The 13587-nt window shown below is 42.5% G+C and overlaps 1 long non-coding RNA gene across 1 annotated transcript in view; it reads right to left on the reverse strand.

Moving 5' to 3' along the window:
* The window catches only part of LOC141577214 (uncharacterized), a 32457-nt gene that overhangs the window by 1969 nt on the left and 16901 nt on the right, over window positions 1-13587 (reverse strand). Inside the window, exon 3 of the long non-coding RNA XR_012506029.1 lies at window positions 11409-11504. This is a non-coding gene — a long non-coding RNA (uncharacterized LOC141577214). The remainder of the gene's footprint in view (window positions 1-11408; window positions 11505-13587) is intronic.

Consider the following 13587-nt stretch of genomic DNA (forward strand, 5'->3'; position numbering starts at 1 on the left):
CAACAAGCATCTGAACGAAACATGTAATGGAAAAAAGACCCGTAAAAAATTTTCCCTTAAAACAGAGACCCAACGATACAGGAAGGAAGAGGAAGGCTGACTTCATGCACTGATGGGACCGGATGCAGAAATGCAGGGAAGCAGCGCTGTGCAGATGCTCCAGACCCACTCTGGGCCCCACCTTTCCGCATTCCGCCTCTCCTTTTACTAGAAAGGTCCGTATTCCCTGAAACAGAGGAATCTGCTACCTAAACATGGGACACAAAGAAGGGAAATAGGAAAAGGACGGGAAAGTAAAGGAACAACAGTTCATCTACACCCTAGGGTTTGGGCGGGACTTTCACCAAACACACAACCTCTCAAAGCACATAGCACACAGTGAGAGGCTGACAGAGTGACTGCGACTTCTGCTCCTTAAACACCAGCTACCTGCCAGCACACGCTGTGACCGTTACTGAATCATTACAATCATTTCAGAAACTATTACTACCCCGGCTCACAGGCAAGGAAATCTGAATCTCGGGGAGGATTTATTATCATCCTGGACAAATTCCCATGGCCCAGAAGTGTCAGAGCCTCCGGCAGACCCTGGACTAAAATGCTCCTCATCACCACGGGCCCTGAGCCCAGGCTGAGGCCACGTTAGGTCTGCACGGGCCCAGAGCATGAGTCTGTGGGACAGGGAGTGGTCCCACTTGAAGTGCCAGGCCAAGGCCCTCAGGAACCTATGTAATGAAACCAAATACCCAAACTGATTTCCAACGCACTTCCCTGTCCGGTAGGACTGCTCGGCACATCTGGCTTATCACCTGTGCACAGGCTGTGCAAGGGGCCCAGACAGTGACGTGACGTCCCAATGGAAGTGGCTCAGAGACCGCTTCATCACAGGACAGACTCTCCCGGCTTCCAACGTTAACTCTCCATTCCATTTCCAACTGGAAAGTAAGTTTAGACTTGTTTTCCTCTCCAGAAACAAAGACAGTGGTAACATCAGCGGGAAACTCAAGACTGAGGAAGAGTCTCTTAGCCATTTGGAAGGATAGGCTGGGGAGGGAACAGAGATAGGGATCAGAAAGACCAGTGTTCCAGTCCAAAGTCTGCACATCACTCGCTTTGACAGTTTCCTTATTAATACAGGTGATAAAATCTAATTATGATAGTTGGGAAAACTAAATGAAATAACGTATGCCACTAGCATAGGTGTAAAATCCTAAATGAGTGTTCCAGAAATGGACGTGACCATTGTTAGATACTGTCTGCCAAATCTTGTGTGCTAAGCTCACATCAGCCAGCCAGAGATGTGCCAGAGAATGCCTCAACAGCCAGCAGCCTTCTCCAACTTGGAAACTCACAGTGTCCGAAGAACAGGCAGTGGTGGATGCTTTGGGACACTCTGGAGGTAGCACTCCAGTGATGACTTTAAAAAGCTGGGGAGAATTTAGGGGACCATACAGTTCAAATACAGTAAACTCATTCCATGTCTACAAATATTCATCTGTAGCCATGATGATTCAGAGAGGAAATACATATTCAAACGTACATCATTTTCCCACATAAGTGCATCAAAACAATTTGGAAAGAATGTAACTTTCTTCTCTAGATCACACAGTGGGGATTACAAGGTTTGTACTGACAGCACTACGTGTAAATCATATGCAAACGTAACTGGGTCCATTATCAGTCATCATCATTTGAAGGGAAGGATGGAAAAGAACAAAGCCAAGCTAATACGCTCCGGTATTTTGTTGGGTTACTATGTCACAGAGGAGACGGACAGGTCATCAAGGAACCACTCTGCCGTGATCACGGAGCCAGGGAACGGGATGGGCGGCAAGATGTATGGCGCAGCCGTAGCTGTGCCCGCCCTTCTAGGCAGGTACCCAGTCAATTCGCCAAGATGTCAAAAGTGTATGCCCACGTCCTCATCACCTGTCATGCATTAAAGAGAAATGGAAACCTATAAACGGCCAATAACCTCAGTGGGTACACCGTCCAAAGAGCAACGTCATAGTTTGACAACAGGCCATCCCGGTTCCCTGGGCTTCATTCTTGGAGAACCTTAAAAACCACTCCTCTGTCCTCAAGAAGTGCTGCCTACTTGTCCTATCTTTGGCTCAGGGATACAGCACGTTCACGTGGACTTTAATGTCTGCACAGATTTGACTGTCTTTCTCCAGGTTCACTTGTCCATTCTGAAGAGGCCTGAGTTAAGTCCAAACTCCATAAGATCAATTCCCTCCAGTGACAACTCAACGAGCCTGCAATTACAAACCAACTGAACAGGACTGTCCTCAGCTAAAAATGTCACCCGCTCTTCACTGCTTTCTTAATCTCCTCTCCTGGCTAATTGCAACAGACTAAAACCACCCTCCACCAAGTTCCCCAACTATGTCAAATAGAAAGTAAGGTCCATAAAAGTGGTGACAACTCCATAGTCACCTCTGAATTCCTAGCATATATTAATGTCAATAAGTAGAACTATGATTATGGCTTCTTTCCTTTAAAACCTTTCTGGTTATTTAAATGAGACCATGGAAGGGAGGAGTTTGGGTTCAGTATCTTGATCCAGTAGACTCTGGAGACATTTTTCGGAATGGCTGTCCACTGATTCATTCAAAACACAACTTCTCTTTCCGGGAGGAGCTGTGATTTTCTGCCAGGAGCTTGTTGTCACTCTCATGCCAGAACAGATTTAAACTAAATACATACATTGGATATGTTATTTTTCCCCGCTTCCAAAAAATTTAACTTTCCTTACTTCCTTGCCTTGAGGAATGCTTTTTTACTTTTCATTCTAATTCACCCTTTTATAAAGCAGGATTCTCAGGATGTGCTTGGCCTTACATAAGAACAGCCATCCAACTCCCAGTGTGAGAGGCCTTGGGCTCATCTCCTGACCTCCTGTCAAGGCAACTGAAACTCAGTTCAGGAGCCAAGTGGCCCCCCAGGGCTTCTAAGGCTCGCGTATCTCCCAGAATCCCTGCTTTCTGGTTTGACATATCTTCTGAGGATTTCCCCTCACTTACTTCACAATTAGCTGTGCAGCTTGAAAGATGAGGAAGGAAGGTCTTATTTCTTAATCAGCATTTTAAGGAACTTATGTAATGAAGGTTTTCAAGACTTTCTAGAACTCTCCATTGCCAAGGCAGAAAACACAATAGATATTTTCTAAATTTAGCTATCATGTGCATTTTTTCTTTGCTTTTGTTTTCTTAACTGCTAACAGACATTTTTTAATTAAAAAATAAAATAAGGCCCCAAATAGGATAGAACATTGAAGAGGAAACAAAATTAAAGGGCAAAGACAGAAAAATGATAAGTACTCTACAAAGTTAATAGAAAACATACACTATGGATCAGATCAGCAATTCTCAGTAACAACTAATTGAAACCTGACTATGAGGTAAAATGTCTCTCCTGTCAGGAGACGGCCAACAGAAAGCAGAATTAAATCAACAAACTAAAATTCTAAGTCTGGTGAAGTAGAGAAGTCTACCAGCTAAATGTGTTTTCTTCTGGAAGAGAGGGAGACTCATAAGATCTTTTCTGTGGAGCCTGAGCCCAGGTGAGGACGGTGAAGTGAGCTCTGTAAGTACCCAATTAGCAAAGTGAGTGATGAATAAAGAGACGTGAGCTTTGATGACAGAGATGATACTACTATTCACTTGTCTTTTAAGTATGTCTTCACGTTCAATGATCAATACCTCGGCGTCCTCAGGGATTGAGATTATAGGAAAATGCACAGCCCGGGCCTAGACCTCCTCTGTGATTGTGGCACTGCACTTAGATGTTTCAAGGGCACCTCCAACTCCACCTGCAAAGAGCTGACTTCATGGTGCTCCTCCCATGGCCGTCCTGCCCAGGGCCCCTTGTCGGGGTCAAGGTCTGTCTGCCTCTCCCAGCTCAGTCCCATCACTCACAGATGTGACTGGACCCCTCCTTCAGGGCCCAATTTCCTCAGTCATCGAGTCCCACCACCCACACCTCACCTACCAGGTTCTCACTGGCACTCCCTCAGCACTGACTCTGTGCTGGGGACCACACTGCACACTATGAACACGTTATCTCACTGGATCTCCACAGCAGTCCTGGGAAGTCGGTATATCACTGTTTCAATTAATAAGATAAATTGTTTCACTTCCTTGAGTGTGTCATCCAAAGTGACACGGCTACTGAGACACAAACATGGTACTGAAAATCACTTGAAAATTGAACACTGCTACACCTCAAAAACACCCTACTCTGACTTATCACATCACCTCCTGCCGAGCCTTCTAAATGTTTCTAAGCATTCTACAAGACAAAAGTGATCTACGAGAGCACCCTTCTCCCCTACTTAAAATCTGACAATGACGTTCCACTTCCCTTAGGAGAAAGCCCCACCGGGCCTGAGCAAAGCCCAACAGCCCGGCATCCGCGTTCCCTGCGCGGCCGCGCCTCCTCACCCACCACGCAGTGCTACACGTGCCGTGTCCAGGACAGGGACGCTGACTCCCTACAACCCGGGGATCGTCTCAATCGAACAATGATCACCCTCTTCAGTGGTCACCCTATTCATTGCTGACTCTCAGAAAAATATTTTCTCAGGGTGAATCAATATCTTTTTCCTTACAACTTCCCATCATTGATAATGAGCTCCCCCCAAAAGAGAGAAGAGCTAATCCTCAGTCTCCTTATCTGCAATGTATGAATAACAAGGAAATATGAGAGGTTTTAAGCGAAATAATATTGATATGAAGCTGAGGGGCAATTCCCAACATACAGTAAGCACTCAATATGTGCTTACTTAATATTAATAAAATAGATTCCATTCCAGCAACCTTAAATCAATGTTTTATGGCTTTGTCCAAAAGACTACTGACAAACTATTGGACGAACCCCTTTGAGCAGATCCGCCCAAGCGTACTGGGATAGGTAAGCCTTGACTCCAGTTACAGCTGCAGCCAACCAGCACTACGGGGCAGGGGCAGTTTGCTCAAACTCTTACATGTTGTTTGAGCATTTAGTTGTAGTTATTGAATAAAGACAGGTATTATATAGTCAAAGCTCCTGAAACATAAATCTTCAAAGATTGATTCAAATTAGGTTTCAAGTACAACACTCTCACTAGAAATTATTTGAAAATTATTGTCTTAGCTCCTCTGCACATCAAAAGGTCATGTTCTTAATGTATCTGACTATATACACTGAGAGGATTGTTTAAAAGAAATTAAGATGAAGCCATAATGAATAAGCTTTCATTATAATCTGCACAAAGCCCCACCCAAGGGTCTCACTTCTCACTTCCACATAGGAGTTCAGGTAGCTTAACCTGGGTCTTGGTTTCTTATGACACGGGGGTGGGAAGAATTGTGGATAGATTTATGTAGCAAATATAAATCTAGGGTATTTGCTGTGTAGGAATCCTAGAAATAAATAAATTGATATATAGTCCCACCCTTAGGAAGCTCAGCCTTTCAAATTACAACAGCATAAAAAATGAAATGAGAGATATATTTAAGAAAATTTTACAAGATTTTCACATTGAACATTTTGAAGTATCACCAAAAAAATAATTAAAAGATCTACATATATGGAAGTCATCCCATGTTCATGGAATGGTAGACAATATTGTTAAAAATGTTAAGACTCCCGAAAGTGATCTACAAATTAAATGGAGTCCCTATCAATATTCCAGCTGACTTCTTTGCAAAAATTGAAAAACTGATGCCAAAATTCATATGGAAGTGCAAGGGGCCCAGGACAGCCAAAACAATCTTGAAAAAGAAGAGCAAATTTGGAGGACTCACTCAAAGGTTACTACAAATCTATAGTACTAAAGTCATTATGGTACTGGCATAAGTTTGAATGCAAAAATCTATGAGACACAATAAAAAATCCAGGGGAGAAACTTACATTTACAGTCATTTTTCAGAAATGTGCCAACAACACTCCATTGAAAGAATAGTCTATTCAACAAATGGTGCAGAGACACCTGGGTATCTGAAGGCAAAAGAATGATTCTGGAATCTGGACCCCTGTATTTTATATAACAAATAAAATATTAATTCAAAATGGATCACAGACAGAAACGTAAAAACTAAATGTATAAATTTTCTAAAAGAAGACATAGTTTAAATCTTTGTGGTCCTAGGATAGGCTATGGCTTCCTAGATACAATACCAAGAGCACAAGTGAAAAACAAGAAAGATAAGATGGACTTCATCAAAATTAAAACCATTTGTTACAAAGGACATCATCAAGAAAGTGAAATGAAAGGGGAAGGGGGTAGCTCAAGTGATAGAGTGCGTGCTTAGCAAGAAAAATAAAATGAATAAATCTAATTACCTCCCCTAGAAAGAAATTGTTTTAATGTTTAAAAAAAGTAAAGTGAAACGACAATCTGCTGAATAGGAGAAAAATTTTGCAGAGCATATATCTAATAAGAGACTAGTATCCAGGATATAAAACAAATGCTTACAACTGACCAATACAAAGAAAATCGACCCAATTTTTAAATATGCCAAGTATTTAAATAGATACACAATTGGCCAATAAGCATATGAAAAGATGCTCAGCATCACTTGCGAAATCAAAATCAAAATGATATCTGATTTTACACTCACTAGGATGGTTATAATCAAAACATGGACAATAACAAGTGTGGGTCAGGAGGCAGAGAAATGGGAACCCTCAATATGCAGCCGTTGGAAAGGAGCAATGGTGCAGCTTCTTTGGAAAAGCCTGGTGTTTCCTCAAAAGGTTAGAAATATATGGCTCAGCAATTCCACTCCTACATATAGAGTCATCCCTCAGTATCCTCGGGGGGTTCGTTTCAGGAACCCCCCACCCTGGATACCATAATCCAAGGATGTTCGAGTCCCTTTACAACCAGCCATCTGGATCCATGAAGTGGAAACTACAGATATGGCGGGCCAACTGTACAGCCAACAGAATGAAAATATATTCTCACAAAAACTTACACATCAATATTCATGGCAGTATCATTCAGAGTAGCCAAAGGTTACAAACAATATCCATCCATCAATGAATGGGTAAACAAAATTACCAAGAATAGGCCCACAAATTTTTGGTCATTGAATCTTTGACAAAGGAGGTGAGAACATACAATGGAGTAAAGACAGCCTCTTCAGCAAATGATGTAGGGAAAACTGGACAGCTGCATGTAAATGAATGAAGTTAGACTACTCCCTCACAGCATACACAAAAATGAATTCAAAATGGCTTAAAGACTTAAACATGTAGTCAAGACACTATGAACCTATTAGAAGAAAACATAGGCAAAACATCTGACATACATCTCAACAATGTTTTCCTAGAGCAGTCTACTCAAGCAATAGAAATACAAGCAAAAATATACAAGTGGGATTTAATTAAACTTGCAAGCTTTAGCACAGAAAAGGAAACAATAAGCAAAACAAAAAGACAATCTATGGAATGGGAGAAAATATTTGCAATAAATGAGACTGACAAGGGCTTAATTCCCAGAATATGTAAACAGCTTTTACATTTCATAAGAAAGAAAAACAAACAATTCAATCCAAAAATGGTCAGAAGTCCTAAAGAAACATTTCTCCAATGAAGACATACAATTGACCAATAGGCACATGAAAAAATGCTCAATATCATTATCAGAGAAATGCAAATCAAAACTGCAATCAAGTATCAACTCTCACTAGTCAGAATAGCCATCATTCAGAAGTTCACAGACAGTAAATGCTGGAGAGGCTGCGGGGAATTGGGAACCCTCCTACACTGTGGTGGGAATGAAGTTTGGTGGAGCCATTGTGGAAAACAGTATAGAGGTTCCTCAAAAGACTAAAAATTGACCTCTCATATGACCCAGCAATCTCACTCCTGGGCGTATATCCAGAAGGATCCGTAATTCAAAAAGACACCTACACCCCAACTTTCAGAGCAGCACTATTTACAATAGCAAGACATGGAAACAACCTAAATATCCACTGACAGATGACTGGATAAAGAGTTTGTAGTGTATTTGTACAATAGATTACTATTCACCCATAAAAAAATAATAAAATAATGCCATTTGCAGCAACATGAATGGACCTGGAGAATGTCATTCTAAGTGAAGTAAGCCCGAAAGAGAAAGAAAAATACCATATGAGATCGCTCACATGTGGAATCTAAAACAAACAAACAAACAAAAAAACAAAAAACAAAAAATAAAGCAAAGAAACAAAAAGACAAACTTATCTACAGAACAGAAACAGACACAGAGACATAGAAACCAAACTATGGTTACCAGAGAGGAGAGGGTGTGGGAAGGAATATATTGGGAGTTCAAGATTTGCAGATACAGAGTATGTATAGAATAAACAGCAAGTTTATACTGTATAGCACAGGAGAATATATTTATTATCTTATAGTAACTTATGTTTAAAAAGAATATGAAAATGAATACAGGTATGTTCTTCTTTAACTGAAGTGTTGTGCTGTACAAAAGAAACTGACACATTATAAAGTGACTAGACTTCAATGAAAATGTTTTTAAATAGACCAAAAACGAAAAAAAAGAAAAAGGATATTATCAAACTAAAAGAATAAAGTACTGATTCAGGCTACAACATGGATGAACCTTCAAACTTTATGCTAAAATAAGCCAGACACAAAAGGCCAAATAGTGCCCTTTAAGGTGAACTGTATCTGAGTGTTTATTGTACTATTCCTGTAAATTTTCCGGAGGTTTGAAGTCTATCAATATCAAAAAAAAGTTTTATTCATTAAAATCATAAAACGCTTCCTCACAGGAGGGCTTTAATTATTAAATGCAAAAATGCATGTAAAGCTCTTGAAACAACACTTTGCACGTCCACACACAGTCACTGCTTTCACTGCCACTCAGAGGTTGGTACCAGCGCTGATGAGAGCTACCTCCACTCGCTCTCCTGCATACAGGAGTGAGGGCCTGAGCTCTAACAGGCAGTGTGAGCGTGAACCTGGGTCAGACACAGCCACATCCCAGACTCTGCGTTACCCAACTTTCTTATACAAACTGCAACATATAATGTAAACACGCTACAGGGATGTATCTTACAACGCAGGGAATACAGCCAATGTTTTACAGTAACTATAAATGGAGCATCTATTGTACACCTGAAATATATCATATTTTAAATCAGCTATATCTTTGTAAAAAATTAAAAAATAATTTAAAAATGTTATCACTTTAATATTCAATTCAGTTTTTAAGTAACTACTAAACAGCTTAGAATGTATAAAAGCATTTAAGTGTGCTGTTTGTTTACATATTTATTTACTTTTAGCCTCCTGCTAAAAGAGAAATTAAACAATTTTTTCAAACACAGCTTAACAACCATAACAACAAAAAGGCAAAACTGAGAGTGAAGAGAAAATGGAGATTCAATACTTAAATGAAACCAGGGGGAGGTAAAGTCATAAAAATGGATTCCCTGGAGTCAGGGCAAGTGTTAAAGGCCGACTAGAAATTCAGGTGTAAGATTCTTGACAGATAAAGCAAAAAGAAAAAGATGATGGGGAGGGCGGTACAGCGTGTGCTAAGCGTGCACAGGGTCCTGGGTTCGAACACCAGGGCCTCCACTAACAGATAAATACACCTAATTACCTACCCCCCCAAAGAGCCCCAAAGAAAAGAAAAAGAGAAATTTCTTTCCCAAATAATCCTGATATTAAATTTGGATTAAATACTTAAAAAAAAACAAAAAAACAGAAAAGATGAGTGACACTGTGAAGGAAAAGCCCAGCTGGGCTAACAAGCTAAGTCACAAATCTAAGTGTGATAAGTGTCCGTTTACTGATGTAAGTTTTGCTGGGCTAACTCGTAAATCCGATGTCAACAATTGTCAGTAATGTGATCTGTTCCAAATTGATAAGCTTCAGTGTACTGATTCCTTGCTTTTTGTTGTTGGAGCCTTATTGGCTAATAGCCCCATACTTGTAATTAAACCTATAAAACCTCACGTGCAGGTCTTGGAGGTGCTCAGAGCTTCGGAACAGAAGCCCCTCTGAGCCCGCCGGGGTAATAAATCTCAGTACTCCAACCCTCTGTGTGGTGCTTGTTTCTTGGCTGGCCTGTTGTTTCCAAAACAACACAAGCGACGATGCCCGTGAGATAGTTCTGCAGTGGGTGCTGGCAGGTCCCCATGTCTCACGTGGGAAAATCTGAAACATCCTTCTCACCACTCAGAGTCATCATAAGCCCACACCTCACCTCCCGCTGTTAAATGCAGGAGCACAGGCAGGGCCCGGCCTTTGTTCTCTCTGTGTCATCACAGTGAGATAGGATGGAAGGGGGCAGAGCACATCCATTCAAGGAAGGCCACAACAATTAACATCATAATGTGAAGGATTCAACCCCCAATAGGCCTTGAGGCACAGGATGAAGAGATTTAACTTCTAGCAGATCTTGAGCTTCATTATGCACCCACTGTAATAGTAACATGGTGAATAACATGCCCCAGGCACCATGGCAGTCCCAAGGCTAGCCACAAAAGGTCAAAGGGTGGGAAATGGTCAACTCTCTGGGAATACAAGCCCCTTGCCCTAAGGCTGATCCTTCTACTTATTAGCATATGAAACCACCAAGCCCAAGAAAAAAGAGCAACAAAACACCACCTCGGGGTCACCACTCTCTCTCCCTCTTCAGAGAAGGCCCACACTATGTGGAGTGTGTACCTACTTTTAATCTGAGCATCAAACCCCCACAACTCGTGAAGTTTCTCTTGCCTTTCAATGTATCTCTCTGAATAAATATACCTTTACTCAACACTGGCTTGCTCTTGAATTCTTTACTGCATGAAGCCAAGGAACAAAATCTGGTGGGGCACATCCCAGGGGCTCATCCAAAGCCTGAGACACAGCCCTTCTCATGCGTCACGTTTTTTTTTTCTTGTATCAACAGGACTGGGTTGTGAAGGGAGCTCTGAGGCCCCAGCTAAGGGACAGAAGCAGCCCCCAGGGCTCGAATTGGCGGGCAGCCTCTTCCCCAGCAGGGGCCCTGGGGTCTGCCCAGTTCTGTGTGTTTCCCTGTTGTGCTGACTCCCCAGCCTGACAGCGTTCTCCCTAGGCCTGTCCCCACAAAACCCTTCTCTCCAAAATACAAGCACATCATGTCACAGTCCTCTTGTTCAACCAGGAAATGTTCAACCCACTGTTTCCCTCCCCAGTAAAGTACCTAACTGTCCTCCCTCCCATCCCACCACTTCTTTCTTTGTGACAACTCTGCACTCCCCACCCACCATCCTGAATGCAGGTGCCTTGCTGGCTGGGACCGAGATGTTTCAGTCTCACACATCCTGCGTCCATTCACTTTCCCCTTGTTACCTTATAAAAGCCTTTCCTGAGTCACCCACGAATCTGATACTGAACATCACAAAGTGCTGAGTTTGCAGTCACTGTGTGCATACCTCCCAGGTTTTGAGTAGGTTTCCTTCACAAGATCTTCATTAAGGAGCTGCATCAAGAAGTTTAAAGAGTCTTTTCTTACATCTGAGCTGAGGAGCCTGCAAAAAATTTAAATGGCTTTGAAGAGAGGGTTAACCAGGGACAGAGGGTTCGCAGGTCCTATTCAACAGTGTCATGAGGCAAAATGTTCTTCAAAGGCTCAGAGTGGCTTCTCAACGTGGAGTCAGCAAGGAGGAGGTGACAGGCAGTGAGTAGGGTGGGTGACACTGGGTGCGCTTCCCCAGCTGGGGAAGAATTGGATTTTCTTCTAGTTTTCCAAACAATTTCTTACTACCTTTTTCACCTATTGTCACATACCATTTCCTACGAATTAAGAATATCAATGTCAGTCATTTGGGCCACTTGGGAGAAGCAACACGATGCCATTCACAGGGCTGGGACATGACAGCCACACCAGTCTAGGTTGATAGACCAGTGGGGGTATTTCCAAGGTGATCACGGGCATGCAGCAAACTCCCCAGCTTCAATGACCTCATCTCAAAGGTGGGGCCAATAAAACTACCAAGAAAAGTGCGTGATGATTATTGCCGACAACTGTTTACTAGGTAATTGCCCGTGACAGCTGCAGCTTAATGGGTAATGAGTATGATAACAAGGCCCTGTCTACCTGGCCACACGCTCCCTGCCTTCCTGCCTTGGTGCAGCAGCAGAGTTTGTTTAGCCGATATGAACGCCCCCAGAGCAGCACTGATGGGAAAACTCGCAGCTCTGCACTGCGAGGTGTGTTCCTTTCCTTCTCAGAGCTGATCACAGTTTGCTGTCATCTGTTTTTATGTTTATCCCTTTTATAACTGCCTCCCCCCGGAGTTTTTGCTCAAGCAGCGCAGGGCCAGTGTGTCTTGCGGCCTGCCAGATATTCTGGGCTGGGAAACAGCTGACCCCACATCTGGCTCTATTGCTGAACGGAGAGGGCAGAAGGCCCTGGGGCACATGCTGAACCGAGGCCACTGCACCCAAAATTATGATCTGATTTTGGGCAAATTACAGTCTTCTTTACCCTGAGATTCCTCATCTGTCCATGAAAATAAATGCCCATGGCACACAGAGTTACAAGGATTAAAGGAAATCACCAAATTCATAACCTAGCCAAGGGGCTACCAGTGCGTCCTCAACAGACAAATGCTGCCTTTACGGCTCTGACACACGCGAAGTGGGGCAGCCGCACACAGTGAACACTGATAAATGCCAGTGTGTTAAGTGCTTCATGTGTGCTACAATACTCTTCAGAACTTACAACAATCCCAGGAAGAAACGAATAATATCATGCCCATTTCACAGATTCACCAACAGGTTAAGAGAGGTTACATTCTAGTCCAAGGCCCTATGGTGAGGAAATGGCGGTTTAAACCGGATTCTGGGCCCAGGCCTTGTCTCCAACTCTCTCCCAGCCACCTGATCACTTGCCTATGAATTCCACCTGTCCAATACCTAAGTGTGCAGTCGGCCAGCTCTTAAATGCAATGTGAGCCACCGTTTGTCAATGTTGGTTAATTACCATAAACTGTTCTCAGAAACCACTACAGAAAAGAAAGGTGGACTTAAGGAATTCTGCATTGCGTTCTCCTGTAATGTGCAGAAACCCTTCCCTACACCACCAAATCCAAACGTATGCTTCCTCCATGTTTATGTTTGCACACGGCTTATTAAAGTAGAAGGTACCTGCAGTAATTCCATCTCGGCTGCTTTCCAAGGTTGCAGATTATCCATAATCATTCCGTGAATGAAAATACTACAATGTGAATGAAAATACTGCAACCATGTCAGTAAGCAAAGAATGCTGAAACCAAGTCATTAGCGGCTGCTGCCACCCCCCAGCGAGGAAAGGCCTGCAGCCCAGCCGCTGCAGCAACTCACAATGGTGCCCTCTGAGCAGACTCAGAATAAGAAAGGACAGGATACTGGCCCTAGATAGCTAGGTGCTTGTCTAAAGAATGAATTCAGTGAGTCCAAAATATTTTCTTCCTCCCATATATAGAAAAGCACTAAATTATTGAACTTGAGATACCTGGCTTTCTTTAGATAACAAGCAATCTTTTATTGTTCCAACAACCTTGTCTTTGTTGTAAAGCTCCTATATATCCTAGCTCATCCCAAACCTCTTGGGAGCAGTCCCTCAGAGAG

This window comes from Camelus bactrianus, chromosome 3 (genome assembly GCF_048773025.1).
Source record: "Camelus bactrianus isolate YW-2024 breed Bactrian camel chromosome 3, ASM4877302v1, whole genome shotgun sequence".
NCBI lineage: Eukaryota > Metazoa > Chordata > Mammalia > Artiodactyla > Camelidae > Camelus > Camelus bactrianus.